This window comes from Podarcis filfolensis, assembly GCF_964270895.1.
Source record: "Podarcis filfolensis genome assembly, chromosome: 4".
Classification (NCBI taxonomy): domain Eukaryota; kingdom Metazoa; phylum Chordata; class Lepidosauria; order Squamata; family Lacertidae; genus Podarcis; species Podarcis filfolensis.
Window position 1 is genome coordinate 63,337,154 of NC_139607.1, and position 27,058 is coordinate 63,364,211.

Consider the following 27,058-nt stretch of genomic DNA (forward strand, 5'->3'; position numbering starts at 1 on the left):
ACCCTTACAACATTTATTAAGAAAAAGAACCAATGAAAAGAATGAACTATTTGAAAATGGACAGAGGCTGATAGCTGAGTATTGTCTCCTTTCCCACCCACCACCCACCTTCCTTTAAAGCAGACGCTTTCCTTGTAAGCAGTGAATGCTCACTCTTAGCCTCTAGATTCTCTATTCAGGGACAATGATTCTGGGGGGGATGAAAAATTGGGAATATTGCACCGTAATTTCAGACACACAACTAGCTAATAGAGAACCCACAATCCCTCCCTGCTTCTTCAGTCCTCTTGCCTCAACTAGCAGACTGTGGGGATAGTGCCATTACACAATTTAGTTATGGAGTCAGGACCAGCAGGAAATAGCTGATTTCCCATGGTAACCGGTGCTGGTTGTCCCTCTACTTTTGTGTTATGCCACACTCCTGTGGCAGCCATTTTGTGTAATGCCACACCCCCTCTGTGGCTGCCATTTTGGGACTGGCATCCCCAGCACTCTCTCAAATTCAAAATGTGCCCACTAGTCCAAAAAGCTTGGTGACCCCCCTGCTCTAGCATTTTAACAAAGAGCAAACATAGGGACACTTTAGAACAATAAACAGCCAACATTTTCATATTTTGTGAGGAGAAATTAATGTAATAAATTGTATTAATCGCTGCTTTGAACTGCATGCATTATTATTGCCAAAACTAAGTAATGGCAAGTAATTAAATATTTATAACACCAGTTGCTTATCCTGTAGCCTAATTTTTATTTTTATCTCATTTTTTAAAAAAAATGAATGCAACTGTTTATTTTCAAGCAGAATATAAGCCAATATCTAGATCTAGATCTATTACTATGCTGAGGCATCAAAGTTTTTCTTTACATAAATTCTAATTATTTAAAAACAACTGGTATAGTGCCAGGGCGGGATCCAAGTTTAAGAGGCGGGGTCAGTGATCGGCCCTGTGGTGAGCCCTCTCCCTGTGTCAGTGGGCACCCTTGGTGGGCATATCTAGCAGCAGGGATGGGCTACAGCTTTCTTCTAGTCAGCACCAGATCAGCCACCATTTTAATTCCCCCTAATGTGATGAGATGGCAGGGGCACTGAAGGAAATTGTTATTCCTTGCTGCATGGTGTAGGTGTTGTTCTCTATCTCGGTGACACTCCTAAAAACGGCTGATGCTATCTTGGACTTGCCAAGAAAATTCAGACAAGCCAGTCTGACATTACCTGCAGAGAGAAGTCAAATAAATGGCTAGACGAAGTGGGCGAGATAATTAAATGTGCTCGGCTTCATTTAAGATAGCGAAACCACTTTAGGAAGGTTGAGCTAATTGTGTTTGAAAGTACTACGATTTATCAGGAAGCATATTAATCCAGATAACTGTGATTTACATGGCCGAGTTTATTTTTTTTATAAAGCCACACTTTTCAACAGAAATTGGTAATGAGATTGCTGGAATAGGATTGGCTGCAATCTGTTAAGCAGAATCTTATGGTGAAGGAACTAACCTAAGTAATAGTCATAGGGCATTAATAACCTAAGTTTTAAATCTGCACTATAGTCAGAGCTATCTTTAGCATATGTGGTGCCGGGGTGCAAAAAAAACTGCCCAGCACCCCCAATTTGGGGGGCAGGCAAAAGTTATTGAGCTTTTTTTAGGGGGGCAGCTCAGAGTTGTTGAGGCATGGGAGGCAACTCTCTCCCACGGTGCTGTGGGCGGAGGGAGGAGAGCACTCCCCGCAGAGGCTTGGGAGGGAAGCTGTGCACCTTGTGTGAGCAGTGCGTGTGTGCTGGGTGGATCTCTCGACAGCCCGCCAATCCCAGGCATGCAGAAGGGTGGAGCCAGCCAACTGTATCAGCGCCCGCAGCAGAAAACCTGCGGCGCTCCAACGGGCTCTGCTCCGCTCAGCAGCAGCTGTCAGCTGGCCTGGCTCTTCAATCCCCAGACTCCAAATCTCAGCCCCGGACTCTCGGCCTGGTGCCCCTGACAGCCTGGCACCTGGGTGCCCCACACCCCTCATGCCTATGGGTAAGCCGGCCCTGACTATAGTCCTACTCAGAAGTTGCTCTCATGTGTTCTCAGAGCAGGTGAGGGTGGACCAGGCTGTGACGATTAACTACACTCCTTGGTGCCTGTGCATACAGTGTGAAAACTTGCAGGAACAGATTGTTCATGCATTCAGATGTACAAGCAAAAGGTTTCCACAAATTTTTTTGCATGGAAGCCTTTGCAAGCATAGCTGCAGGCATGAAGGCTCTGTCCCTATGGATGTCTGTACTGTACATGCAGGCACCAGAGGGCAGGACTTGTCAGCCAGAGAGATGTAGGGGACTTGGCTACTCAGTAGCCTGTCTGCCCCCCCCCCCCCCGGCATTTGGAGAATGCATAAGTAAAATCTCAGTATGGGGCTAATGTGTATGAATCATCAGCTTTTTTCTGCAGTGTAAAAACAGTGATTATTTCTTCCTAGTTAGGTATATATATCAGGCAGTTCAGAAAACTGCCTCAGTTACAGTTTATTACTGCTGGATTTTGCATATCTTGAATTCTCTACAGCAATGGTTCCCAAACTTTCCCCCATGCAAGGACTTGAAAATTACATTTCTCTGACAAAAATAGGGACGAACCATTCCATCATGATAATTTTACTATTTATACACCACACATCTTACTGGATTGCACCAGCCACTCTGGGCAGCTTCCAGCATATATAAAAACATAATGAAACATTAAACATTAAAAAAAACTTCCCTATACAGGATTGCCTTCAGACAACTCAGGGGTTGGATAATGCCTAACCCTCCAACATTTCTCCAATTAAAAGAGGGACATCCTAAGGAAAAGTGGGATATTCTGGGAGGAAATCAGAAACCAGGATGGCTTCTCTAAATCAGGGACATCCCTGGAAAATAGGGACACTTAGAGGGTCAGCCATTTTTCTGCCTATTGTGCCAATTGTAATGCATTGTTTGTATTGAATTGAATTCCATATAATTCAAAAGTGTAATAAAAGAAAATACAATATAAGAAATAAAGAAGCCAAACTTTAAAAATTGATATGACTGCACTGGATGGACTGTCTCCCATCTTCAGACACAAATTTGTAGATATGCCGCAGATCTACAATGAATGAAGCCCATGGGCCACTAGAGGTTTGCAGACCACAGTTTGGGAAGCTTGAGGCTTGTGAACTGATCTGAGTAACTAAAGTGAAGCCTGTAGGATCCAGGGGAATTCCCTGATAACCATATTAAAGCCATGGCGTTATTTCACTGTTGGCATCTTAATGGCAATACTGGAATCTGCATTTAGCATCAAGATTGCCACAAAAATTGCTATGTGAAAAATCTTAGCTTCTTCCAACTATGCCACCCAAGGTCATTTTCGAAGATATAGAAAGTAAGAAGAGTGGTTCCTTCTGTTCCCCAACTTGCATGACATCTTACAGCAGGATTCATAGAGGTCTATGCAAGCCTTTACTAATAATACCTTGGGGTAAAAATTAAGGTGGGTCCGTTAACTGCTAAGCAGGGAAATTATTTAAGGCATCCTCATGGGGAGAAAGGTCTTCCATGAAAAGATTTAGAGCTGGTTAAGAACCCTAAATTAAAACTTAAATCTGTCATTAAATCTTAATCATGAACATACTCTGCATATTTCATTCAATTTGCAGCTATATAGAACTGCAAATTATGCATTAGTGTGTGAAATATACTCAGAGTCGCAAAGTGATTTCATGCTCTTTATTCAGCTCATAGTGGTGAGGAGGAATGAATGAAAGTCCCCTCAAGGTATCTGCTTTATATACATTATTTACACAATGGGCTGCACATGATTGGCTAATTCCGGAATGCTACTGTAAGCCAATCAGGTTGTGGATTCACTTCTATCTGGAGCATGATTGGGTGGTTCCTGCCAACCAATCATACTGCTGCATTGTTCTAGGACCAATCAGACTGCTGCATTCTGAATCCTATTGTTCTAGGACCAATCAGACTGCTGCCTTTTGGATCCTATTGTTCTAGGACCAATCAGACTGCTGCAGTTTGGATCCTATTCAACTCAGTACATAACACCCCTCCCCTCTAAGTTCCAGTCCTGCCCGGGAGGTCGCATTCATAGTCCTCAAGGTACGCTGGCGGCCTACGTGTGCGTTGCGGCCTGGGGTGTTCCCTGGTCTGGGGTTCAGGTTCTGGCTCGTGTTCCAAGGATGCTGGCTGTGATGGGGCTCCGCTACCGCCGCCTTGTGGGGAAGGAAGGAATGGTAAAAGTTCAATAGTCCCAAGAAGGCCTGAAGTTCAGTCTTGTTCTTGGGCGCTGGGGCATCACAAATGGCCCGTACCTTGTCCCCAGTCGGGTGGACCCCTTCTGCGTCCACCATAAATCCCAGAAAGTCCACCTGAGGCACTCCTAGTAGACATTTTTCCCGCTTCACCTTGAGACCCGCCGTCTGGAAACGGTGCAGAACGGTGTGGAGGCGGTCCTCAAACTCCTCGGGTGTGGGCCCGGCAATCAACACATCATCGAAGAAGGGGGTGACACCAGGAATCCCTTTAAGGAGAGAGTCCATTAGATTCTGGAATATGCCTGGTGCCACGCTGACACCGAATTGCAGCCGCTTTACCCTGAACGCTCCTCTGTGCGTCACAATCGTCTGTGCCTCTGCTGTGGCCTCATCTACTGGCAGCTGTTGATATGCTTGGGCCAGGTCCAGCTTGCCAAAAATTTTCGACCCAGCCAGGGTGGCAAGGACATGGCTGACCACTGGCACTGGGTATGCATGGGCCGTGAGGGCCTTGTTTATGGTACATTTGTAGTCTGCGCAGATGCGGACCGAACCATTAGGCTTGACGGGTGTGACGATTGGGGTTTCCCAGGGGGCATTAGGCACCGGCTCCAGCACTCCTTGCTCCACGAGTCGGTCCAATTCCTCGTCTATCCGGGGTTTCAGGGTGAACGGGACCCGGCGGGCCTTGAGCCTGACCGGTCGTACTGCGGGGTCAAGCTGTAGAGCAATGGGGGGGCCCGTATACTGTCCCAATTTCCCATCGAAAACCCCTGGAAATTCCTTGCATATGGCATCCACGTCCACTTGTAAGGTAGTGTGGTTCACCCCGGTGACGGCTAGCCCCAGTGGTCCAAACCATGCCAATCCCAGTAAGCTAATGTAGGGGCCCTTGACCACAAGCAAGTCCAGTTGCCGCGTCCGCCCTCGGTACTGCACCCTGAAGGTCCCCACCCCCATTGTGGGGACCTTACGTTTCTGGAAGTCCCGGAGGGTGAATGGGGCCGGCCTGAGTTTGGGACCCCCAGTAGGACACAGTTTCCTTAAGGTCCTTGCCGAGATTATGGATAGCGTTGAACCCGTGTCAAACTCCATGCGGCATGGGGCCCCCTGTATCTGTACCTCTACATAAATTTTCTCTACGTTGGGGTGGGGCAACTGGTATACCTGGAAGTCCGTGAGCTCCGTCAAGTTGCCTTGGTGCGTTGGGCCCCGGAACCTGGGGCTCTTGGATTGGTCATCTGATGCCTGGCGTCGGGTGGGCCGAGCCCGACACACCCGGGCGATGTGTCCCAATTTTCTGCACTGCCTGCACTCTGCGTTGCGGAAACAGCAGGTCCTCCTCTCGTGACTTTCTCCACAGCTTGCGCAGTTCCCTCCTTCTCGTCGAGGCAGCTGTGGTATGTGGGCTGCTTGAGTGCGCTGCTGTACTCGGTGCACCTCCTCCCTGTTGGATCCTGAGTCGTCGGTGAGGTCTTCATGGTGGACCCTCTGTTGGGACGGCTGGCTCGGCCGTGCCTCTTGCGTCGACCTCTCAGCAGCTTCCATTGCCAGGGCCTCCTCCAGAGCGACCTGGAACGTTAGGTTCTTCTTAGCGTAGAGGCATCGTTGCAGCTTCTCATCCTTCAGGCCACCGATGAGGCAGTCACGAAGCATGTTCTCCAGCTCTGAGAAGTTGCAGAACCAGGCAGCTTGGCGGAGAGAGGTCACAAACCCAGTTATGGTTTCCCCAGGGGCTTGCCGCTTTGCGTAGAAGGCATTTTGACGAGCCACCACTGAGAGCTGTGGCGAAAAGTGCCCCTTCAGCTGTTCCATTATTGTTTTGTATGGAACAGTAGCAACGTCTTCAGGCGCAAGGAGAGCCCGGGCGATTTCAAACGTCTCCTCTCCGCAGACACTGAAGAATATTGCCCTCTTCTTGGCGTCTTCTTCATCGGTGACCCCTTTGGCTTCTAGGAGGAAGGTGAAATGGGAGGCGTACACTTCCCAGTCTCCAGGTGCTGGGTTGAACGGCGAGAAGCTGCTGTCGGTTGCCATTCTGAGTTCCTTGCGTCCCGGAGCTGAAGCCTGGATACACGGTGCGAGGCAGCGGTGCGGCAGGTGGCGGTACTGTGGTGCTGTGTGTGGCAGACAGCTCAGCGGGATCCCACCTTCATCGCCAGTGAAATATACTCAGAGTCGCAAAGTGATTTCATGCTCTTTATTCAGCTCATAGTGGTGAGGAGGAATGAATGAAAGTCCCCTCAAGGTATCTGCTTTATATACATTATTTACACAATGGGCTGCACATGATTGGCTAATTCCGGAATTCTACTGTAAGCCAATCAGGTTGTAGATTCACTTCTATCTGGAGCATGATTGGGTGGTTCCTGCCAATCAATCATACTGCTGCATTGTTCTAGGACCAATCAGACTGCTGCATTCTGAATCCTATTGTTCTAGGACCAATCAGACTGCTGCCTTTTGGATCCTATTGTTCTAGGACCAATCAGACTGCTGCAGTTTGGATCCTATTCAACGCAGTACATAACAGTGTGCATTAAGGACAGGGTGGTAAGTAGCCCCAGGATACCATTTTTTTAAAAAAGAAAGTGGTTCATTATTCTTGTTACGTTTTCTTCAGCGGATTTCAGCAAGCAGTAAGGCAGGTTTCAGAGGGGGCTGCATTTAGCTATAGGAAGGAAGAAATGGTTCTCACCACTGCATAATGACTCAGAGTAGTGGGGGGGAATTAATGACACTTATCTGAAAGTACCACATTCAGTTCTGGACACTGCAGTTTAAGTAGGATGATATGCTGAAAAGAAATCGGGAGAAAGCTACAAAGATGGCAAATTCCCATCAGGGCAAGTTGAAAGAACACATTCTCTTTCAGCCCAGGTTCATCAGGCATTTGAAACTACCAACATACTCTCCCAGCCTCAAACTTCTTTTATTCTAGGCTAACATAGTGCAAAAGTGATTTCCACTCTAGAGCTCCAAGTTGATACTTCAAGCCTATTGAAGAGCAGAATATCTTTTTCTGGGGAAAACCTAGAACAGGGTCCAATAAAGGAGCCGAGAGGCAGCAATTGCATCCTGAAAAGGAGGGAATGTAAAATTGAAGAAGTTGGATGTAGGGAGCTTCTTTTTATATGCTAAGTCTAATCAGACCCCCAGGAAAAGCCACAGTTTAGTCTGTCTGTATTTTATTTTATTTGCAGTATGACACAAGGATGCTGCATGGAAGTAGGTAATTGGATGAGTTACAATTTATCGGTCCGCTCCAACTGCTCCGGCTTGTGCATAGGAAAATGAAATGTCTCCTGTGAGAGATTTGCGGCTTCCTCTGTTGGGTGTTTTAAATTGGAGAGGTATAATGTTGCTTCCCATTTAGGCTGGGACACAAGGGAATAAAATCATAACTAAACATGAGCATTCTCATTCAGAAAGTTCTTCGTGTTGATTGTGCTCTAAATCATCTGGCTGTTTTGAGCAGGGCATAGAAGCATGATTGCTTTTTATTCCCCTTCCGGCCTTAACTTTTTACCCTTTTTAGTTGTAGGATGGATTTGTTGATGTACAGAATGCTATTATACAGAACCTTTCCTCTGTATATTGTAAAATATTTTGCTTTTGAGATGCACTTTCCTTTATACATGTAAATTGATCTTTTAAAAAACAAATAAATGAATATCCAAATCAGAAAGAGGTTAGATATTAAATATTGCAGGTGGGAGGGTCCTCTTTTTTTCCATGGCTCTTGTAAACGGGTTTCCTATTGTTTCAAACAGTCTAATAATTTTGTCTTTCAGTATGGACTGTATTCTCACTAAAATTAATTGTCTAATCTAGAGGCAGCCAACATGGTGTCCTTCAGATGTTATTGCAGTTCTCATCAGTTTCATTCAGCATGGCCAGCGGTCAGAAATAACAGAAGTTGTAGTCCAGCAGCATCAGGAGAGCACTACAATGGCTTCCTCTGTTCTAATCTTAAACTAATTTAACATTGTGCACACTTGTGAGCACAGGCTAAGATCACAACTGGCCTGAGTGGACTTCCATTCACAGAATGGGACTTTTCAGCTGCATCTCCTCTGACCATTTCCCCAGACCTTCTCCTGAGGGTTGAGGAACCCTTGAGACAAGCATAGGGGTCTGTAGTAAGAAGTGGAAATCTGAGGATGGAGAAAACCCCAGAATCTACTCTTCCACAAGAACTACCTTCTGCTCACCAAGAGCATCTTTGGATCCAAGCCAGACTTTTGTGGAGGCTAGCTGTGGAACAAAAGTATGAGAACTTGGGTAGCAAAACAGCACTTCTGTGTCATAGTATTATCTTAACCCTCTTTGTTCCTCAGCTTCTCTGGGTCTTCTTGATTTGTCAGCCATTGGAAAAGTAGGCAGAAAACACACCCAGATATACTGCTAGATCTCTGATTATTTGAAGATCAGCAAGGAATTCTGACTCGCTAATGTTTAAAAACAGCAACAGCAAAATGACCGCCACCCATCCAAAAAATTATACTAATGAAATGAAGAAAGATTGCAGAGGGCACCACTCAATAGGTTTTGGAGTGGGAGGACTATAAGCTCAGTTCATTTTTGCCATTCTGAGTGCCTGAATTTTGTAGTCCATTGTTGTGTACTTTTATTAGCACTATTCAGAAAGTCTCAAAAATGTGGCAAGTGTTTGAGTTCTCCAAAACTTTTTATCAGGCAAGATGTTACACAAGTTAGGGAATGATTGGGCCAAGAAAAATAATTTTTAAATTAGAACTATATAAGGCTGGATGTTATACACATAAATTCTGTGTATATATTCAGCCTAAAATGGACATTGCAGGCTAAGACAGTATCTTGGGCACTGAGATAAAGTTGCTGACTTAGGATTCAAGGATAAAGATGAAAAGATAGTCCATCCGCCCGCCCGCCCCCCATTTATCTGAAAAAACAAAGCCTGACTTGTAATCCAGTTCTGTCCAACACTTTAGACAAAACCACAGATTCTAAGTGTTTGCCTTTTGCAAATGATCTTTGGATTTTAGTATAACGTAGATTATACAAGCCTGTCTGCCCACACCTTGGCATAGGGCACAAGCAATGTTAGTCCAATCTATCCATTTTATGGCAGATCCTCTAGCATCTTATGGCAGATGCTTTAGCTCCATTCTGAAAACATGTTGCCAGTGATTTCCATCTTTTCTGGATGACTTTGAAAATAAAGGGTCAGGAAACTCTCTGGTGATTCTTGGCATCTGCTATGAATTCATCCCATTTAATCCTTAGCTCTTTTCTGAGACATTTGCCTTCCAAAGCATTTAGATTATTTTTCTGTATCGTTGGTCAGCTTCCAGCTTTCACATCCATATGGAAGATGGAAATCACTGGCACTAAGGTTTCCAGTGACAAACATTCAGATTTAACCTTTTGATCACCAGATATCATTTTAGGCTGCTAAAATCCTTCTGCCATCTGGACAAAATGCAACACCCTCTGAGCATTCTCAGTTGCATGTACATCACTCTCAGCCTGAAGTCATATGTTAACATGTTTTTATGTGCATATTGGTAAAAAAAAAAAAAGTTTGTTTAAATTTATTATATATTATTTTTCTGCCTTCCAAAAAGCTCCTAATAAATTAAAACAAAGACACAATAAACATAAGATTTTAAAATTAAGAAAGACATTGCCAGCATAAGGCAGGGTTTGAATACTCCTTTCAAAATTTGCACTTATTTGAATTTTTGTTGTGGTTCTCCAAACAAACAATGCTTATAAAAAAGCATATGTGAGAGGAAAGTGTGCATGCAAAATAATATAAAAGTAAAAATGACATCCATTTAAGGGACGCGGGTGGCGCTGTGGGTAAAACCACAGTGCCTAGGACTTGCCGATTGCATGGTTGGCAGTTCGAATCCCCGCAGCGGGGTGAGCTCCCGTCTTTCGGTCCCAGCTCCTGCCCACCTAGCAGTTCGAAAGCACCCCTAAGTGCAAGTAGATAAATAGGTACCGCTTTATAGCGGGAAGGTAAACGGCGTTTCCGTGTGCTGTGCTGGTGCTGGCTCGCCAGAGCAGCTTCATCACACTGGCCACATGACCTGGAAGTATCTCCGGACAGCGCTGGCCCCCGGCCTCTTAAGTGAAATGGGCGCACAACCCTAGAGTCGGGCACGACTGGCCCGTACGGGCAGGGGTACCTTTACCTTTACCTTTAAGATAAATTTGAACTAAAATGCTGAATTTTAATAGGGATTTTTTTAAAAAAACAACTCACAAATTGCTGCAGCAATGTGAACTGAATTTAAAGTTAGAAAAATGAGAGAACCAAAATTAACAACTCCTTCTGTCTGCACTAGATCTTAATGTCCAGTGGAATGGCACCATCACCACTGTCATAAAATTGCTTACTTCTGCCCATTCAGGGTATATTTAGCCTAAAGGAGAGAAGGTTAAGGGACACATGTAGCTATTTTCAAATACCTGAAGGCCTGTCATGCAAAAGTAGAGAAGGGTAGAATCCAAACTCCCCCCCCCCACACACACACAGGTCTTTGCTGAGTGGCAGGCCATGGCAGCATCTGCAGCTCACCACAGCAGAAGGTAAAGACCAGCTTGGGATGCAGTGGATTTTGTGCCACTTTGGCCCACCCTTTTCCCTGCCTTCAGAATGCCCCTGCCTCAGGTAAAGGTAAAATGGTAAAGGACCCCTGGATGGTTAAGGCCAGTCAAAGGTGACTATGGGGTTGCAGCACTCATCTCACTTCAGGCCAAGGGAGCCGGCGTTTGTCCACAGACAGCTTTCCAGGTCATGTCGCTAGCATGACTAAACCACTTCTGGTGCAACAGAACACCATGGCGGAAACCAGAGCACACAAAAATGCTGTTCACCTTCCCGCCACAGCAGTACCTATTTATCTACTTGCATTGGCGTGCTTTCGAACTCCTAGGTTGGCAGAAGCCGGGACAGAACAACAGGAACTCACCCCATCACGGGGATTCAAACCGCCGACCTTCTGATCGGCATGCCCAAGAGGCTCAGTGGTTTAGACCACGGCATCACCCGTGTCCTCACCCCTGCCTTTCCACATGTACAGTGGGTGGAAACGGGAGGCATGGCACCAATAGACTCATGCTTGCCTCAATCTGCCAGTGGAGGCCAGCTGAACTGGGAGAGATGGGCAGAAAGACACCTCCACCTAATCCAAATGCCCCCCCTACATAACAGAGGTTGGGATTCTTCTGAAATTGTTCCCTGTTGTTTCAGAGGGCAGGGGTAGAAAGAATGGGTGGGCATGGCAAGAAAACAGATTTCAGCAAAACATGAGAGGAAACTTACTAACACTTTGTTATGTTTTTTAAAAATAGTTTTTATATTGTCAACCTCCCTGTGATCCTCAGATGAAGGGCAGCATAGAAATTTAATTGATAATAAACAATAAATAATAATGCTAGTAGCTGTTTTGACGTTGGAAATGGGCTGCCGTGGGCTGTGCTGATTCTCTTCCTCCAGATCTGTTTAAGCTGAGGCTAGAAATATCTCTATAACTAAAAGGGACATTTAGATTTGCGTATTTATACGGCTTCGCGACTTCCTATTCCAAATAATACTAAAAGTTTGCAGATTTTCAAAATCTACTTCATTGCTACATAGCTGTGAAATTCAGTTTCCACAAAGACAAACTGACAGGTTAGCAAGGACGGGCTTCCCTATTAGGCAAAGTGAGGTGGGCTGCCTAAGGCAGCTGATTTTGGGTGTCACGAAAGGACGGGAAATTGTTATTTATTATTTTTGCATTTTTACTGCCAGTGTCCTGGATATTAGAGGAAAATAGATTGTTTGTGTTGCCAAAGTTCACTATTCTAATGCTTTGTGCATCGTTCCATTTAGTTTAGGATGGACTTCATAAATTCTAGATGCCTTGCTTCATTACTAGATTGGTGCCTGTGATCTCATAGTAATATTAAGAGAAAGGATGAAAATGTATTATATTCGCTTTCCTATTAAGTGTGATATAAACTCTCATCTTTGCCTTTTTCATCCTGTTCTTTGCAGCCAACTGTTTCCTCTTAGCTTAGCTTAGATATTTTTTTCATCTGCAGTTCACCTGATATATTCCTATTTCCGGCAGAGTAGAGAAATGCTTTAAGAGGAAGGAACTTGGCTAAGCTAATATTGTTAACACTGCTTGCTAACATGACAAGATGAACACATAGTGGAAATATTATCAGGGCTTCAAAGCAGGTAAATTGCTGGTCACAGGTAGAGAATTGAAACACTGTCTAAAGTCAAGATTTTGCTTGGAACTTTAGTGAAAACTCATTGTTTAGGAAATGCTGACATGTAGATGATAAAACTAGACTTCAGACAATTCATTATTTAAGAGTGATGCTCCAAGATGTATATAAAAGTTAGAGATTAATGCTGACCTATATGAGTTTAGAACAAGAGACGAGGGTGGCGCTGTGGTCTAAACCACACAGCCTAGGGCTTGCCGATCAAAAGGTCGGCAGTTCGAATCTCCGCGACGGGGTGAGCTCCCGTTGTTCGGTCCCAGCTCCTGCCAACCTAGCAGTTTGAAAGCACATCAAAGTGCAAGTAGATAAATAGGTACCACTCTGGTGGCAAGGTAAACAGCATTTCCGTGCGATGCTCTGGTTCGCCAGAAGCAGCTTAGTCATGCTGGTCACATGACCCAGAAGCTGTACGCCGGCTCCCTCCGCCAATAAATATTGTCGTCAATTCAGAGAAAAATAGACGCTTTTGACACTGTAGCCCAGGATTTGCTATCCTGCCATCCTCTGGACATTTGGATGACAATTCCCATCATCCCGACCACTTACCATGTTGGTTGGGGCTGATGAGTTCAAGCCCAAATGCATCTCAGGAACCACAAGTTAGCCGCCCACCATGACCGCACCTTAGTCCTTCACATCATCTTGCCTTCTCTCCTCCTCTTCCTTTGGAACAAGCTCAGAAAGACCTTTTAAGGGAAGGTTAGCTCCTTTTAGGATCCTTGGAAAGCTTTTGAAATGTGTTTCTGCTTAATACAATTACCACTATTGTGTCTTTTGTATATATTCTGTGCTCTTATACCGTATCTGCTCATTATTATTATTTTGATATTTTGAAGAAAACTATATGCTTATTTTTTTAAAAAAAATCCTGATAAGTAATTTTATTTATATGTAATGTTTGTACAATGCACATCAGGACCCATTCAAGAAACAGGTGTATATTCTTTGTGGGTAATCCCACACATTCACTAGCAATTGGTGGGGCAGCACAGTGTTGCTCACCTGCCTTCCATGCATTAGATTGGGTCTTAATTGTCTCTGCCTTGCCCCTCTTTCTCTGCCTTGCCCCCCTCTGGAACTGGCAGCAACACTCAGTGTCCAGAAGGCAAGAAAGCAAAGCCACCACTGACTGCTACTGCACACATTCTGTTTAACACAAGCGCTCCAGAGTTTGCTTTGCTCCCAGGGTGTGATAAGTTCTCTGTTAGATGCATAGGATGACGTCAAAGAGTGGGAGAGGCGCATGTTGGATTTTCTGCCTCAGATGCCAAAATAACTGGGTTGGCCATGTGTACTGCGTACCTTGATTTGGGAAAGGGGCGCATGTCATTTAGTGCTAGCAAAATGCCTACACACCATACACACTGCAAACTTGTAGACAATATTAGAAATGGTAATCATGGTGTATGCGGCAGTAATTCCACCCACTTCAGGGGCGGGGGGGAGGAATGCAAAGCATGAGACTCATAACCACTGGCTGTGATCTTTTTCATCTTAATGGCTTTGTCATCCAACCTTGAAGTTTACTGTGGTTCTTTTAATACCTTTTCCCGTTCTCCCTGATGCATTCAGTGGTCACTGTGTTCTTCGTAATCATTAACGTTTCATAAGGCTGTAACTATGCTACACCTCCCCCATATGTTATACTTAGCTATCAATGTATTCCACATTAAAGAACGGTCATGAAAGTGGATAATGATCGACAAAAGTGGGAGGGCACAGTCAGCTTAAGCTCGATCACATCCTGTAAGCCGGGCAGGGTGTTGTTTCCCAGTACAGCAGGAATTGCCTTCGATGTCTCCAATGACCTGTGAAATACATAAAACTGATTTATAGATGAAGCATCTGCTTTATCTGATAAGCCCTACACGCCAGCCTACTTGCTTTTTTAAAACCTGAGTGAGAGGGTTCTGTGTATTCTTGCCTCATCCTGCTTTTCCTGTAGTTGCTGCCTATGGATATTAAAGATTTTTAAAGAACGGAATGGTATCTTGCAAGGTTCAGATCATAAAGTGGCATCTGCAAAGTTGCCTCCAGGTTTTGGGGGCCATTTTGGCAAGATCCCCACCAGGGGCCACCATCCCTCAATGAGTCCATTGCTGCCACCGCTGCCGCCTCCTCTTGGCTATCACTTCCTTGCTTGCCAGGCAGAGATGCAGTGAGCAACTGGCTCACCAGGTGAGGCAGAGCCACTACACTAACTCCGTATCCCACCAAAGAGCAGACTTTTTTGTGATGAGGAAAGTGATGGTGAAATGCAGTGGAAAGTATGGGGTGGCTCTTGCTTGACACAGCACTGTATAATCTCCCTGCAAAAAAATAATAATCAGTATTTATTTGTTTGTTTATTTATTTAAAAGCCTTTCTAAACCACTTAATATCTCAAAATCTTTCCATATACAGAAATACAACATAAAAACGATAGAATACTATTGTATAAGGTAAAGGTAAAGGGACCCCTGACCATTAGGTCCTGTCGTGACCGACTCTGGGGTTGTGGCGCTCATCTCGCTTTATTGGCCGAGGGAGCGGGTGTACAGTTTCCGGGTCATGTGGCCAGCATGACTAAGCTGCATCTGGCAAACCAGAGCAGCGCACGGAAACACCGTTTACCATCCCGCCGGAGCGGTACCTATTTATCTCCTTGCACTTTGACGTGCTTTCAAACTGCTAGGTTGGCAGGAGCAGGGACCGAGCAACAGGAGCTCACCCCGTCACGGGGATTCGAACCGCCGACCTTCTGATCGGCAAGTCCTAGGCTCTGTGGTTTAACCCACAGTGCCACCCGTGTATAGTATTGTATAAAAACAGCAATTTAGCAATTAATAGAATTCCGTAATGCTGAATAATCAAAAATAGTCAACACTGTCTAATCTCCCCAGAAATTCTGTGCAAATAAATCTGTATGAATGTTCATTAACCAAGATGCCTGAAAGCAAGCTTTGAAAAGAAGAGTTAGATGTTAACTGTTTCCTTATGGAAACTGATGACTAGTTCATGTCATTATTTACAGTGGCCTCAGATATACATTTTGAGATTGTTGGTGGGTGGGTGTGGGAGCACATAACTGAATCATGCACAGAGAATTTTTTAAGTATGGGGGGGATTATTCATCACCACCCCTCTAAGACCTTTAGAAAGAAGTGGAACTGCTCAAGAGTGTTTTTGATGTCACCTACAATGTGAAACGCTGCTCAAAAGTTCTGATATGATCAGAAAAGGGGACAATTCTTACAGCCAATTGCACTTAACATATTTTGTGTGTAAAAATTGTGACCTATCTAACTTGGACCTGAGACTAGGAAAGAAAATAAATATAAATTGTATGTATCGTGAAGGATATTGTGCAAAATAGGCATCATATTAGACTTTGATTGAAATTAATTGTTCCACAGAAGTATCAAAGTAAGAGTTATAGACATGTCACCTTTTGTCAAATGATACATTGAAACTTAGGCGATAAAGTGAAATTAACTGTCTCACACTTCCTCAAGATGAAATAAATTCATTATCAGGTATAGCAGAAGAAAAATGATGTGAATAAACAAGTTGAGTGGTTTCACTATTTCCCTTCGTCACTTCAGAAGTCTGAAAAATCAGGCAATAAATATCACTGAATTTCTGGAGTTGGCATGGTGGCTAATTGTAATAACACGTTTGACACAAAATGATAGCAGAATAAATGTTTCTGGAAATGAGGGTGCTTTAGTAATTCAGACAACACATCTGATCTTCACATGGAACAGCAAGCCCATTAATTTTATCTTTTTCAGCTGTATCTTCTAATAAAGTGAATCATTACCCAGACCTCTAGGGCTCAATTATTCCACTTCTTAGGCAGAGGAGGAGGAGGTGTCATCTGTATTACGCTGCCCATGGTTATTACGCCTTTACTGCAGTGTTTTCAAGGACACCAGGCAAAAGGTGGTGGCTCTCCCTATGCAACAGGCTAAGTCAAGATTTCCCAAGGAGTTTCAAGAGTTGGTTTCAAATGCATTTGTACTACAGTGGTACCTCGGGTTACATACGCTTCAGGTTAAATACGCTTCAGGTTACAGACTCTGCTAACCCAGAAATATTACCTTGGGTTAAGAACTTTGCTTCAGGATGAGAACAGAAATCGTGCTCCGGCGGCGTGGCGGCAGCGGCAGCGGGAGGCCCCATTAGCTAAAGTGGTGCTTCACGTTAAGAACGGACCTCCGGAACGAATTAAGTACTTAACCCAAGGTACCACTGTACTCGGTTTGTACCAGTGAACAGAACAACCCCATGTGGCTGCCCTAACAATACGATCTCTGGCAAAGACCAGGGTGGCCACTTATGCATGCCAGCTCCAAGGGGCCAAGGCAGTTTTGGGGGTCTCCGTTTATTTATTTTTATTCTTTTGAGGGAGCTGGTCAATCATCTTGACAAAATGGTGCCTCTGTGCACCTCCCCAGAAAGAGGAAACACATCACCACAAAATAGGGCAAAAGAGGACAGATATTAATAAAACCTGCATACACTAATTTACTATGTAAGTATAAATACAATGCATCTCACCATTGTGTGGTAGGCTGTTCCCATGTGAAAGGTGTGCCTCTTGAGGCTCTAGCAGTTGATGGGCAACTTCGAGGCCCCTGCTCTTCCTCCTTATGGCTTTTTATCTTTAGAATGGATTCAGATCAGGCAGCCCTTTCAATAGAGGACTCTTTCAAACAGATGGCTGTCCGCTGTAAGCAAGGATGGAAGGCCAGCCTCGTGTAGACCGCTGCAACAAACGCAAAACTAATTTAGTTAACCACTTTCACAACAGAGAATGCATATGAAATAACGGGGAGAGTTGAGCGGCCATTTCTGTTTGCTGTACAGAACCCAGGAGGACAGCCTATAATGAGTGGTGAACTAAATCAGCTGTAACGTTGTTTTTGGAAGGAGGGTCTGCAGAGGACTGTAAAGAATGCCCACTGACATGAATTCAGGAAAGGACAATAGAATGGATAAGCCAACTGCTAGGCAACTGAGAACTTGTGGCTTGCCAGAAGAAGACACAGCTCAAAAGCTGCAAATGATGGTTTGCACTACAAAACACTACAAAAATATGGTGGGGGAAGGCAAAACGCTGAACAGGAATGGGCAAGAGGCACTTTGAAAGTCTGAACCATTCAGACAAGACCATAATCCTGATTGAAAGGGATATAACATATACAGTAAGAGCATAGGGTAAAGGTAAAGGTAAAGGTACCCCTGACCGTTAGGTCCAGTCGCAGACGACTCTGTGGTTATGACGCTCATCTCACTCTGTAAGCCGAGGGAGCCAGCGTTTGTCCACAGACAGCTTCTGGGTCATGTGGCCAGCATGACTAAGCTGCTTCTGGCGAACCAGAGCAGCACATGGAAACGCCATTTACCTTCCCGCTGCAGCGGTACCTATGTATCTACCTGCAACTTGACACGATTTCGAACTGCTAGGTGGACAGGAGCAGGGACCAAACAACGGGAGCTCACCCCGTCGCAGGGATTCAAACCCCTGACCTTCTGATCAGCAAGCCCTAGGCTCTGTGGTTTAGACCACAGCGCCACCCGCATCCTTAAGAGCATAGTGTACATAATAACAAATAGTGATTATAGCAAGGCTCTCAGACTTTCTTCCCTCACATTTTTGCCCTTATCAACATCTTAAGTACACCCAGGCAAGCTATTCATTGGTCTAGAATCATTTCCCCATCCTTACTTCATACTCTGCTTTAAAGGCAGACAGTGTAAGCAGTCAACAACCTGGCCCTCTGAAGAGGGTTACGATATTGCAGTGGAGTGCCTACCTGTTGCACAGACACCCAATGCATCCACAGTCCCCGAGAGAGTCCTCCCAGTTGCATGGGTGTTGCAGAATTACTGCTGTGAAGAGTCATGCTCTAACCCCAGATTCCAGTATCTATATATATTTTTCCCAATCCACTTACATGACCTTACTGTGCCGCTGACATCTTCTGGCCTCACTGCTTACAGAGGAATCACACAAAAGGCATCTCCTTTTGAAATATATGGGCAGAGATCTTGGGGGGTGGGGGAATTGAGAGCAAACACAGCTGAAGCACACCCAGCTGTCCGATTTAGGCTGAAGTCCTCTACACACTTACATGGGAGTTAAGTACTCAGTGGGACTCACTTCTGAGTCAACACACTTAGACTTCTCTATTAGAATAACAGATTCTCTGTTACAATTCCATTTTTAAAGAGAAGCTTCCTCCTCCACACAAAATAAGTGCAGTCATCATAGGAGACAGCTATGCCAGACATTTAGGTGATGACATGGTAAATACAAAGTGGAAGAAGGAACATGACATGATCTGAAAGATGCTGAGAACGTAATGCAATCAAAATTCAAGCAGGTGTTTCCACCCCTACAACAAGATCGTACCTGCAGCTGACAAGGTCAGAAGCATCACGGCACCCACAGCATTTTTTAAAAAAAATAAGTAGAACTGTGATCTGCATTTCAGGAATATGAGTTCCTTCCAACTGTACAGTTCTGTGAACATGTTGTTTGGGAGTAAATCCCATTGAATTCAGGTGGGGACATAGCTCAAGCGTGGAGTACATCATGTTTGGCATAGACCAAGTCCCAGGACTCAGCTATACAGCTGCAAATAAAATGTTTTAAATGTGTTCTAAAGTGCATTATACAAACGTGACACTAGAAGGCAATGGTGAGCTATGGCAAATTCAATATATTTTTCTTTCTTTTTTAATAATAATTTTTATTAGTTTTCAATTACAATACTCCAGTAAAAGCCTCATTATGTCAATAACAAATTATAATATAATTAGTAATGCCAATCTTTCAAATGCCAAATTATACAATTTATGTGCCCCCCAAGTGCTAGAGTTAATGGTTTGATGATTTACGTAATTTCTGTGTTCCATAATCTTATAAGTTCCAATTACCCACCAGTCAGAAAAACAAACCCTTACACCACAGTTGCAATTCTAACAACTTCCATTCTCATTAACACATTAAATTATTTATAATCCTACAGGTGAACCATTCAAAGTATGTTTTTATTCTTCTTATTCTGTCCATAGTGTTTCTTCCTGACTTTGTACTGTATCGTGTCTATCTTTTTGTCTGTTGTTGCTGTTCTCCATCATACCTTGAGCGGAGCTGGTTTTCCATTGTGGTTTCTTAAGTTCTCCATTGCTCCTAAATTCAATATACATTTTTATATGTGTCTAGATTCCACCCCAGATTCAGTTTTGGAGACCTCCTCCTAGCTTCCAAGACAGTCCTGAACAAAATGCATTGTCAGTGCTCTGATTCAGTATACTACTCATAGACAGTAGTAGTAGCAGCAGCAGATAAATTTTAGGACACATCCCTACCACATTGGGCCAGTGAGATAGTTTTCTAGGTAAGGCTGGTGATTATTTTTGGCAACAGGCTTGCTGTGAAGGGTAAATCAAGTTAACAAGGTGAGAACTCAAGATAATAATGTGACTGTGAACTTGGTTTACCCTTCACTGTAAATCTGTTGGCAGCCATTAAAATCACCGAGAAACTTCTCACACGGGACTACAGCTCAATATTTAGATCAGTCCAAAGTTGCCTCACCTATATCTGCCATTCTTGTCAAACCAGTCTATGCACCTGATTTCATTAGTTGGGAGGAGGGGGTCTAAAGCCCCACCATGTTCACTTTCCCTCCCCCTAAGTCTCCGTCATATTCATTCACAGACTGAAAGCCCAGGTAGCACGATGGCTTAGAGTGCCAGTCAAAGGTGCAAATCCCATTCTCTCATAAAGACCATGGGGTGACTTTGGGCTAATAACTCTCAGACTAACAATTCAGGGTTGGTGTGGGGATAAATGGGGAGGGGGACAGCACTGTGTATGCCTCGTTGCAGTCCTGAAGAAAGGCAGGGCATAAAATGTAGCTGGAAAATAGCAGCGTTGGGCTTCTAGAATTTTACCTTTGCAAATGCATCCATTCTATAATAGATCACACAGACTTTAAGCAGCAATTCATTTTGCAGTAGAAAAGCAATATTCATTTTCATGCCTCCCCCTGCCCCCCAATGTATCTTCTGGTTGGAAGGCAATGCTCGTTTTTTGAACTCCATGAGAAAATAATCAAATTGATGATGCATCCCTTATTTTGCACTGGAAATTCTGCACATAGGAGCTGTATTTTTTTTTTACCACAGTCTACAGAGAGAAATAAAAAGCACAGACACAATACACAGTAAATTGATAAAATCTTGCCTTGACCGAGTGCTTACAAATGAAGAAAGATTCTTGCAGTTTTGCATAATTTCTTGCACAATAATTGGCAATTCAAAAAATTCTCTGGAGTTGCTATGAATAATTGTTAAAACATGTATATTATTATTTATTGAATTTAAAGCTCTACTTTTTCTCTAGGACTGTGTAGCACTTTCAATATGGTCCTGAGTTCTGTTTTCCATGTCTCAGTCCCATTTAAAATTGAATTAATTATCTTAGACAAGTAGATTGGCTTGAACCGGTGAAACTATAATTAAAAGTAGTCCTTCATTATTAATTCTGAACAATCAGTTGACATTTTGAAGTCAGTCACCCTTGTGTAAGCGTTATGTCAAATGCCACAAGGTTGTCAAAAGTTATTATGCAAGAGAAAGAAGCTTTTGTGACAGTCAGTTATTTTCATATCAGGAATGACAATTAGTGCAGCAGGTTGAAAAAGGCCTTGTTTGGTAATCAAAATGCCTGAAATTCGAGAGTTGGCGTATCTAAGAGTGAGCTTTTGTCAAGGTTCATCTGAAGATAAACACAGACTCTCCCCTCAATCTACATTTAAATAACTATTTTTAGCACCCTCTTGCTTTCTTGAATGTTTTAAGGAGTATTGTGAGGAGGTAAATGTCATATGAATAAAATGGCTTGGCTTAATGGCTCTCAACTAGTAGTTACTGGGGACCAACAACAGGAGGGAACTCTCGCCCTGGTGTCCTCCTGTGGGCTTCCCAATCTGGTTGGTTGGTGTGGTAAAAAGGATGCTGAACTAGATGTTCCAACAAAATGATTCATAACGCTTTCCAGTTAAAGAAAGAAAAAAAAGATTGGCCTTAGACCTGACTATGCAAAGCATAAAATGATGCTCAAAATAATATGCCATGGGGCACAAATTTGCACTCTATGTACTTGTAAAACACAGCAAGGAGGAGGATCAGGACAAAACTTGAATTGGTTGGCTCTGCCTGTCAGTGGTTTTGGCTCCAGTGGTATTGGGCTCCCTGCCTTCCACCCTACTAGTCATAATGGACACCAGATACCACTGACCCATTCTAATGAACATCCATGGGGAGGAGTCTGCCATTACAGCGATGCTCCCTCACAACAGAAGAGTGAGTGGAAGAATAGTCACAATCAAAACATTGATCATGTCACCTGGGGCCAATGAGAGTTGGAGTCCAACAACATCTGAAGGGCCACAGTTCCCCATCTCTGACACAGACCAAGGAATTAGCAGGGTGTGTAGACACAAAGCATGAGGAATGGAATTATCTTGGTTCACTTTTGATCCTTTTCTTTATCCCGCATCCTTATACCTAATCCGAACTGATCTAGAATAGCTAGAGTAATTTCACATACCGATGCACACATCTCAGTCAGAATATTAAGACTACACAAGCTTTAAACAATAGAGCTTGGAAACAGAGTTAACAAATATGTGCTGACATATCCTTTTAACCTAAATAATGAAAGTTTGTGCTCTTGCTAATCAGCAATTGATGGTTTGGGTGTATTAATAGAATTAATGCTTTTAAAATTCCTATAGGAAGACAGCAAACTATACCTCAGAATAAGAGTAAGCCAAGAGAAATATATTGAGCCATTTAAAAATGAAGTTACAAAAAGTACAAAACAATTATGAAAAAAGCATTGTCTGTGATCATTTTTAAAAGTTGGTCCTATTACTTTAGAAGACATATGTGATCATATAATCAATCTGAGTGCCTCATAATGCTCAGACAAGAAAAGGTGGATGGGACTGACTTGAAATGTTAATTTTTGGCATTGTCTCAAAACAGCAAGTATAAACAAGAAACCTTCAGTTTTTTATTTTGTACAGAATATCATCTGCAGGCAAACACCTGCATACCATCATTTGCTTCTGATTCAGTGAAACACTTATGAGAGCAGCTTTATTTCAGTAAAACTATCCTGGGGAGAAAACAGCACAAATAAAATGTCTTTCAGTCGATGCTTTGAAAATGCAGTTTGCTCATTCTGAAGTGGAAAATGCAGGGATTCACAGAGTCTGCATTTTTTTATATGCCACTTGCTAAATTACTGTCAAAAAAGTAAAGGAGTTCAATTTTCTGCCACTTGAATTGCTTAAACTGCCTTATTTTTCAAAAGTTCAGACAGAAACATTTTTTTTTCTTTCGCACATTTGTAAAGCACAAAAGAAAAAGCTGAAGGGATCTTAGACACAGATCTCTCCCCTCCACTCCCTCCCCACCAGACTCCATTACATTCTTCTGAGTATTATAGGATGTTGTACTTGTAGAAAAGGTAGTATATGAGCACAGCTTCCTCTTGACATCCAGCTGCACACAGAAAGCAAGAGCCCATCCACAGTAGTATTGTGGCAGACAGAAGTCCAGGACCCCATCCTACAGAATGGGCAAGAGGACCCTTAAACCCAGCAGGGCTTGCTTATCCCATTTTGAAGTAAGTGAAGTAATACACATCACCATGTAAATTCAGGTCATCCAGTAAAGTCAATTAAGTCCAGAGCTGGATTTTTTTTATAAAAAAAAAACATATACAAGTGCAAGGAGAATTCCCCGCCCTAGTCCTCATGGATTCCCACCAGTAACCCCAAAATCACACACACACCGGTCCTGCCCTTTTGATTCTGCTTCGCCCGTGTTTGCATTTGAGGAAAACAAGATGCAAATTTAGATGCTGTTTGGATTTTCCTCTAGAGTAGACCCTGTGATTTAGAATTAGTTACCAGCAAAATCTCTGGTTATGCAACCAATATGGTTTAATTAGGCCTGTTACTTTAAGGAAATTCAAGGCTTTAGGCTCTTTTGTGCAGAATATGGTGGGCAGGAGGGAAGGCTTTGAAGCCCTGATAAGCCAAATCAGAATCATTCCTCAGTTTCTGAGCATGCCCACATATGTTTCTTTGGAGAGCCACCTATTAAGCTGCAGAGCCACAGTCTGCTAAAAAATTAGACAGCTCCCTTGCCTCTCCGAACAAGTAGCTTCCTCACCCCTTTTTATTAATGTTGATTTGACCAGTGAGGGAACTTTTGGGGGGAGTGCTGAGCAGCGTTGTTGGAAAAAAGCTAGTCACTATTTTATTTTATTTTTAAGTTATGTTATTTATATTGCATTTTGTGAATGGAGCATTGAGGGAGAGGCCAGGAATGACCAGGTCTCCTTTTTTAAACATGGGAGAGTGCAGCCCAGAGACATTTTTAAAAAAATCTCCTTTAGATCCAAGATGTGTGCAGCCCCGAGATAACATTGGCAAAAAAAGGGGCACTCTGCACATGTTCATGCCTTCTATTTCCTCAGCCTGGTTGGTCCTCAGGCTTCAGCACACTATTGCTTGCATATTGGCAATAGTCTCCTCTTCCAACCCTCCAGACTAGCCCACCAGAAGGTCGAGTGTTGATCTGGCCCCATAATTTAAAATTCATTTGCCATACTCTTTGTATGGTATTGCTGTTGCCTAAAATGGTGTGGTGCACTGAGAAAAATATGAGGACCCCAGGATACTTTGAGATGTTGTCCTAATAACTCTTTTCTCCTTTTTGTTACAGAATGGCAAGTAAGAGGCAATTACAACCCTTCCAAAATAGAGCCCGGCTGGACATGGAGAAAACTCAAAGCAAACCTTCACCTTAAGAATGGAACTGAATCGTACTGCATAGACTTTTTTGACGTGTACTTTGATGTATGGAGCTTCAGGAAAAGGTTTGATCTGTAACCATTGTTTGATGAAGCTGTGTTTGTCAGTCTTTGTGAGAGTAACTTGACCGTTATCTCTCTGAAACTGTGGTCGTTCCTTCCATTTGCAGAGAGCAGGAAGCAGGGGCCTGTGGGTAGGCAAGTGTAGGTTGAGCAGCATTGTTGGAAAAAGCTAGTCACTCTTTTATTTTATGTTTTAGTTATGTTAGTTATAATGCATTTTGTGAATGGTGCATTGAGGAGGGTAGAAAACAGTGGTAAGATGGTGAGAGTGTCAGGAGCTCATCCTACACTCAAGTAGGACCCTGGTACAGACACATGCCCGACTGGCATGTTCTCTCCCTCCTGGTCATTCGTTCGGGAGCTTCAAAAGCTTTCTTCTGCCAGAACATCACAGCGACCAATGCCAACAGACACCGGCACACTTAGGGATCCGCAGCATCTGCGTAGTTTGCGTAATAGAATCCCAGCAACTCAGCATTTCGGCTAATCTACTTTATTTACATATAAACACACATGGAGCATTGCAACATGGCTCCCTCTCTCTCTAGCATCAGACAGCAAAGAGAAAGAACAGAAGACAACAGTCCCACTTCACGGAACACAGTAACACAGCATCCTGTCTCTGTCACTTCCCACTCTGTGGAGTCAGGAGTCAAAACATATACCGTCATGCGAAAGACAACAATCCCATGACTGCAATTATGGAGCAGGAATTCTAACAGAGAGCAGATGACAGGAAGTGGCAGATAGAAATAAGAAACAGGTCTAGCCTAAAGATGAATGAATCTGTCAACTTCAGTTTCTTATTTCTTTTCAGTCTTAAGTTGACTTTGCCACATTCCCGCATCAGTTGGCAATATTATTCTTTTTTTACGTTCTCATGGAAATTCACCAGCACTTTTAAGTATGCAATTTTACTTAATTTGCACCTTTTCCCCCAAGCAGTTTCCCAGTTTTTACACTAATATATGTGCTCTCTCAGTGTGGCAGGAGCCTTCAGAATCCCGTCTCTGCACAATAGCAGCCTGATTTGCACCTAAACATTTTATGGATCAGCAAATAGAGAGGGGAAATAAATGCCCCAAAGAGCTCCTTAGACACACTGCACATCACGCATTGCCAAAAGCATACAGATCACTCTGTGCGTGCAGCCACTTCAGAAAGTGGCTGGAGACTCTGAACGCTGACACTGAATTGCCAATGGACTCCTAAGATTTGTTTACCCAGTTTGAAAGCTATCCAGAACTATTAACTGAAATGAGATGGGATTACGCCCACAGTCTCTGTGAACCCAAGTACGGTGCTTGTTTATCACAACACTTGACTGGCCAGCCAAGTCAGGCTGTGGGGTTACAGCTTTTCTCTCTCTGCCCCCCCTTCCCCATTCTTAGTAGATTGACATATGTTTGGTTGATAACTGCATGCGGCTTTATAGTTATTTTTGGTGCATATACCCAGAAGGCCATCGCTGGCACAGTTCTGCAAAGCTACGAGGGTAAATATTCCAGCGAGATGCAGTTCAGTTGTGTGATCTAAATTAGTTTCATTGTGCTTATCTACAGATGAGGTTGCCCTTTAGCTGATAGAAATCCAAGAAACTGCAGTACAGCTCCAGTCCACGGATTTAGTTTATGAAAGAAGAAAGAACTATGCATGTTATTGGAAGGCTTTTGTATTAAATCTCAAAGTTTCCTAAATAATGCTTAAATCAGGCTAGATCCTGATCTGCCCCATCCCTTGTGGGCCATGATTGACAGATGGCCAGCACATTGGTTCTGTATGGAGGCAGCTCAGCTAGCAAAGCCCAGGGAGAAAAACAATGTCAAATTTTCCTTGAATATTTGTAAAAAGTCAAAATATTGCAAAAAGAGCTAGATACAGAGTAGTTCTCACTGCATAAATTGCCCACCTTACAATATTTTTCCAACTGTCTAGTATGGGATCTGTAGGTCACTAACCCTGGCATTTTCACTACATCATCACCACAGCAAGAGGCAGTAGCACACAGAGCTATGGACATAAACCTCCTTTCATATTTAACTGGGAGGGAAACCACAGCAGTCCTTCAGTTTGCAAAACAACAGCATTGACAGAGCAAAGTGGGATGATTAGAAAACATTAAGAAGATAAAAAAGAGTAGTGGTAGATTAGAACACAGGTCCATCACCTGGTCCACCTTGTATCTGATGAGTAGCCAGAGTACCCTCTGAAGGCAAACCCTTCACCCTGTTACTCATCTTCAGTATCTGCTTTCAGAGTGATCTTGCCTCTGAACACAGAGGTCCAATTTCGCTGTCATTGGTCATTCCTGCAGATAAACCTTCCCCTCACACACACACAAATATGTCAAAATCCATTTTTCAGTAAAAGCACATCCAGGTAGGTATATTCCTTTTTTAAAAAAAAAATTAAAAATCATAGCATTTTTGTACAGCAAACTGAATGAGGCATTGCTTAAGCAAAAGCAGCCAAATGTTTAGCTGAATCAATTAATGAGCACATTTCACATGTCAAAAAGCTGTGCTGTGTGAACAATCTCCTGTGCATTAACACTT

General features: G+C 43.3%; 1 protein-coding gene and 1 long non-coding RNA gene across 2 annotated transcripts in view; both read left to right on the top strand.

Annotated features, from left to right (window-relative positions):
* The window catches only part of LOC310761667, a 275,642-nt gene that overhangs the window by 241,908 nt on the left and 6,676 nt on the right, over positions 1-27,058 (top strand). The window lies entirely within an intron of this gene.
* HTR1F (5-hydroxytryptamine receptor 1F) overlaps positions 1-27,058 on the top strand; it is a 107,308-nt gene that overhangs the window by 75,902 nt on the left and 4,348 nt on the right. The window contains exon 2 of the mRNA XM_083611687.1: positions 24,353-24,506. The gene's annotated coding sequence lies outside the window, so the exon portion shown is untranslated. The remainder of the gene's footprint in view (positions 1-24,352; positions 24,507-27,058) is intronic.